This window comes from Styela clava, chromosome 12 (assembly GCF_964204865.1).
Source record: "Styela clava chromosome 12, kaStyClav1.hap1.2, whole genome shotgun sequence".
NCBI lineage: Eukaryota > Metazoa > Chordata > Ascidiacea > Stolidobranchia > Styelidae > Styela > Styela clava.
This window is the reverse complement of record NC_135261.1, coordinates 15716636-15722643: the sequence shown is the minus strand read 5'-3', so window position 1 is coordinate 15722643 and position 6008 is coordinate 15716636.

Sequence of the window (6008 nt, the reverse complement as noted above, 5' to 3'; positions counted from 1 at the left end):
GGTTGAGAACAGTAGGGCAGGAAGCGACTGGCTGTACGGATTCATGCAGCGTCATCCTAAACTCTCTCTGCGCAAACCAGAAGCCACAAGTTTGTCGAGAGCTACCAGTTTCAACAGGAAAAATGTTGGCGAATTCTTTGATAACCTTGATTCCGTTATGAAGCGTAACAAGTTTGAGCCAAATTCCATATATAACATGGACGAAACCGGGTTAACTACCGTTCAAGTGCCGTCCAAGATCATTGCCGAAACAGGTATAAAGCAAGTGGGAAAGATTACTTCGGCCGAAAGGGGACTTCTTGTGACAATGATAGGAGCAGTCAATGCACTAGGAAACTCCATACCTCCGTGCTTCATTTTTCCTAGAGTCAACTTCAGAGAACATATGCTGAGAGGTGCGCCACTTGGTGCAGCTGGGTTTGCAAACAAATCTGGTTGGATAAATTCAGAAATCTTTCTTTCATAAATGAAACATTTCGTAAAACATGGAAACTGCACACCTTCAACTCCCGCACTATTACTAATGGTCAACCACAAGAGTCACACCACGATTGATTCTCTCAATTACGCAAAGGAAAATGGTATGGTTCTCTTCACATTTCCACCCCACTGTAGTCACAAACTACAGCCTCTGGACAGGTCTGTATATGGGCCGCTGAAACATTACTACAATAACGCCGTTGATGCGTGGCTAACTCTTCCAGAACATGCAGGCAAAACTCTAACGATATACGATATCGCCGGAGTTGCTAAAACAGCATACGTTCGCGCGTTCACGCCTGAAAATATTCAGTCGGGATTTCGGGTGTCTGGAATATTTCCGTTTGATCGAGATATATTTGGCGACCATGAGTTCTTGTCTTCCTTTGTTACAGATCGCCCAGAACCAAAAGTAGGTGATAGCGAAGAGTGTCAGGCTGCGCCAAGCAACGCCGATGTAAGCTCTTTGCCTGGGACCTCCGGCACTACTGCACATTTCTCACCAGAAGATGTCAGACCGTTCAACAAAGCCTGTCCGCGAAGAAAAAGGTGTGGGAGAAAGAGCTCAAAGACGCTTGTTCTCACGGATACGCCGGTGAAAGAGGCTTTAACAGCTAAATTGACTACCTCACAATCCAAAATCAAAAGCTCTAAGAAGTACCCCAAGCGAAAGAAGGCTGCGGCACCTGCTGAAACGAGCAGTGATGAATCATCTGTCCCCTTGAATGACGATAGCGATCTGGAAAGTGAAGTTGATTCGCGTGTAGACGATGGTGTAGATCTGGTGGCAGCTGTAGGGGATTTTGCCATTATTAAATTCAGTAGAAGACGTGGTGGAAACGCGTTGCATTACGTCGGTAAAATTCTTGACAAGGACGACGACGAGAAGGAATTTGAAGTTATATTTATGCGAAGAATCCCGTCGAAAGCAACAAATTCCGCTTTTGCTTTCCCCGAAGATGAAGAAAGCACATTCGGGCTGGATGAAGAAGATGTAGTCTGTCGCCTTGAAGCTCCAGTTAAAGTTGGCGGCACGGCAAGAGCTTCCAGACACTACCGATTTAGTGAAGATCTCACACAATGGAATATCCAGTAGCTTTGAAGGACGAATAATGGCTCGATATTTTAGCAAAATGTCTTTCCTGATGGTGTTTTGTTCTTTATAAATTATTTCCTTCTGAATGTCCCACTGTGACCCAACCACCGTCCCACTGTATACCGACGTCGGGGCAGAGTGGGACAAAAATTTTTTTTTTCAAAAAACCTGGCTCACAGGAAAAATATTCCCATTGAGCAAATTCTTTGGTAAGAAATAAAAAGTTCGTTTCTCTTACAATGTAGTCATATTCTTTAGAAGTTGAAATAGCGTAGTGAATAGTTCGAAAATCGCCAAAGAAAAAATGAGGGCCACTGTGCCCCACTCTCCCCTACTGACGTGTAAGTCACTGACCAGCACTTGTGTAGTATCACTTTGCCACATTTGTTCTGAACCTTTTTGGCCATAATAAAAAAAAAATATTAATTTTTAAAATTTAGGAAGTGGGTTGCAGACTCGATGTCATGTGCGAAACGCGTGCAAAAATTTTTGTAGTACCAGCAGTCTACCTTATACACCAAAACAATCCCGCGCTTCGCTGTCGACGATATCGATAAAAAACGATCGCGGAATTGCAACACAGTGCGAATCAGTGCACAAACGAATCCCATTATTTCTACAGAAATGTTTGAAATAAATAACAGTGAAAATCTTATAACGACAACAACAATATTTAAGCACTGAAAATTCCAAAGCAATTGGTGCAGTAATTGAAGACATAAGCGATTTTTTTCAACAACAACAAGGATACCAAGAAGTAGAGGCCTACCGATTTTCCCCGATCAAGAGAACAATGGTTATGTGATTCATGTAATTCATTTTTAGGATAGGCTTTACTTATTTATCTCGGGGATAGTAAAGGCGATTAGACGGCTTAATCATATGGCGCATCACAGCCTCTCTTCCGGTTACCAGCCATCTCGAGTATGGGATTGGTTAGTTTTATCTTGGTGTTAACAGTGTTCGTTAAGAAATACCGCTTAGAGCCTAATAAATCACTGGAGACGAGCTTACTTCGAGCTTCTAGTTGGGAAACCAGTGGGAGATCGAATGAACTGAAAAATAATTCGGTTACGCGGGTCGGTTACGTTTTCCTCCGCCATCAAAGCTTATGCGTTATCAATTGACACCTAAACGACTGTTTCAATATTCGATTCTGTGCCAGTGTTTAATTTCTGTCAGTGTTTAGTCATTATGTTAGCCAAGTTTATATTTCGTTGAAAATGTTTACTGCTTACTGATGTGTGTAGCGCCAAGATAGTTTTTTTTGTATAATTCTACTTTGAGTTATTTTTCGTATAGTATCCAACAAAATCGAAAATCTTCTATAGCACTGGGCGAAAATTTCATGTTTAAACCAGTTATGCACAAAATCACTCTCTGAATGAATGTATCCCCGAGCATCGATTTCCTTGTTTTTTCCGTAACAATTACCAATCAGCAAGGATTTTAAGATGATGTAACAATTACAATTTTTGCAGCCGCTCAGACGTTTTGTTCACTCAGACAGCATTGCCTCGTTTTCGCGGTTTTGTCTTTCTTTTTGCCAGTTTTCAGGTGAATAACCGAAAATTAGTTGCGAATGAAGTAATTTATTTGTAGTTATGTTTTCCGATGAGATTTAGTTCAGTTACTACAATATTCAAAATTTAGTCTCGAAAAATTTGGGTGAGCGAACACGTACAACTTCTTTATCAATACCTTTCCATCTAAAAGCTGTACGCTTCAAATCTTACTTAAGGTTTTGTTTGCTCTCCCAATTCGGTAATCAGTTCTATTTATTTTGTTCCTATAAATTGTTTTATCGTCTATTATGCTGAAAATAGGGGTCGAAATAAAATCATAAAAGCTGCGAATAGCCCACAATTTTCTGGGGTCAAGGGTCGGTGAAAGATCCATTAACCGTTGAGCAGCGGTAAATCCAAATCCGTTTTGGAGCTTAGCGCAACTTTGCAGCCGAAATCAGTGCTCTGGCAGTTTGGTGGTTGTTCATGCTGAAGTTTATTTGTAGGTTAAACTTTTGTTCTGCTCTTACTTGTAGGCTAATAACACTATTAATTCAAACTGTGAAACTCAATTTAACAAATGGATCATGAATGGAATGTGGACTAAAATTTATTTTATTTGTTTATTTATTTTTTACATATTTATTGAAATCACTCAATGAGTGAACCAATTAAAAAAAAAAAAAAAAAAAAAAATTCAAACATGCAATTTGTTAGTAACCGTACTACTTAAACAAGGGTGAACAGTAAAGTAAAATATTAAATAAAAAGATATTTCCAAGTCGCCCGATGTTACCGATGTAGACTATGGGTCTTTCAGTCTTTTCTCCTTTACGGTACCAGTCTGCCAGTACCGGTACTTGCGTGCAGTGTTGTAGCCATCAACCCAATCTTCCAATTCAACAATCGAGAACAGAATTCAAGGCTGTGAATTGCAGACTTTCTGCCCTCTTGCAGTCTGGCATTGCCAGATCGCAGGATTTTGTTACGGTAGGTTCAGAACCCAAGCAGTCTGGAAGTTGTCTTCACAGCCTTCAAGTCTACCTGTATTTTATTTTTATATCTAAACATCATTCTTCAATCTGATTTAAAGTAAAAAAATGTTAATTTTTGATAATAGTCTACTGTAATAAGTAGGGCTGTCCAAGCGAACCAAATATTCGAAATCGAATCGAATCGCAAATTATTCGAATCGTTTTTCGGCTAATTTTCGAATCGCTAAAATTAGGTACCGGTACATAAAGCGGAAACCACCTTTACGGGATGTTTTTCATCGGGCAAGGGGCGGCGCTCCGAGCTCAGACCACTCTCGCTCCCGGCTTGCTTAATTGGTTTCCCGGTATTTCTCTCGCCTTCATTTTGTGATAAACATGTCATTACTAATGCCCGCCCGGTGGCACGTGATTAGCCATTTCATGCGTGGTCATCAAAACAAGGTATAGTCGATCGTGACGTTTTTGAGAGAGAACAAGGAGAAAAAGGAGACAATTTAGAAAACGATAGTTCTATAAATAGAATCGATTTGAAGCTGTTGAGTTAGTTATCATAGGAACATGGTACAGGCAACTCAAAGCTGAAACAGGTGTTTTGGGATCCTTATGATGGCAATACCTTCTTTAAATGGAATTTGTAATTTCTCATGATGGCATTACTGTATTATCCATCTATATACCAAGACAAATAATTGCACTCTTGCATTTTGATGGCTGTTGTACACTAACAATATTATAGTCCTCAAATAATATTGTCATCAAACTAGCTTGGAATTTTTAAATGCAATTTTTATCTATATTGATGGTTGTTATTATTTTGCTGACATTTACACAAAAAAACATAAAGACTAGTGAATAGGATTAAAATAGCATCTACAGGCTTTATATGTCCTACTAAAACTGAATCCATCAAAATTGATCAGTAGAGGTTGCGCGAGACTAACTCCCAATCCTTTCTCTATGCTTTTGCGCTAGTGGATCCGTATGCATGTAATGCAAGGATGCTGTAGCAGGAATAAAATACCATAATATGCAATTCAAGAGTCCTGCTGCACACTAACACAAATATATTTCTGTAACGTTTCGTCTGACCAAAATCAGACTTCCTCAGACAAGCAGTTTACAACAATGACAAGAAAAGAGCAATCATTCAGTTTAAATATGGCGATAAATAAATTTGTTTGAAATTAATTGTGAGCAAACAATGAAAAAACAATTATTGATATTCAGAAACAGATTGCGAAATAAAAAAATGCAACCGGTTCTCAGCATGGAATAATTGTTCCGCGGCGTGCTTGATTTCACAATAAGTTTCACTAGAACATTTATCAATGTGTTCTAGGCTCAGATCTTGATAGCCAGGGTCCTTATAATGTGATTCTTTTAAAGGCATAGAGAAAGGATTGGGAGTTAGTCTCGCGCAACCTCTACTGATCGTTATATTAGCCTTTTTCGCGTGACTTCTGTATCCGAATGGATCCTGCCAAACTCCGGACTCGACAACTACCACAAGAAAAGAATTTAGAAGCAATACTAAAAAGAATTCAACGCCTTTAAAAGAATCACATTATAAGGACCCTGGCTATCAAGATCTGAGCCTAGAACACATTGATAAATGTTCTAGTGAAACTTATTGTGAAATCAAGCACGCCGCGGAACAATTATTCCATGCTGAGAACCGGTTGCATTTTTTTATTTTGCAATCTGTTTCTGAATATCAATAATTGTTTTTACATTGTTTGCTCACAATTAATTTCAAACAAATTTATTTATCGCCATATTTAAACTGCATGATTGCTCTTTTCTTGTCATTGTTGTAAACTGCTTGTCTGAGGAAGTCTGATTTTGGTCAGACGAAACGTTACAGAAATATATTTGTGTTAGTGTGCAGCAGGACTCTTGAATTGCATCAAAATTGAGATTGCAATTTTTAAA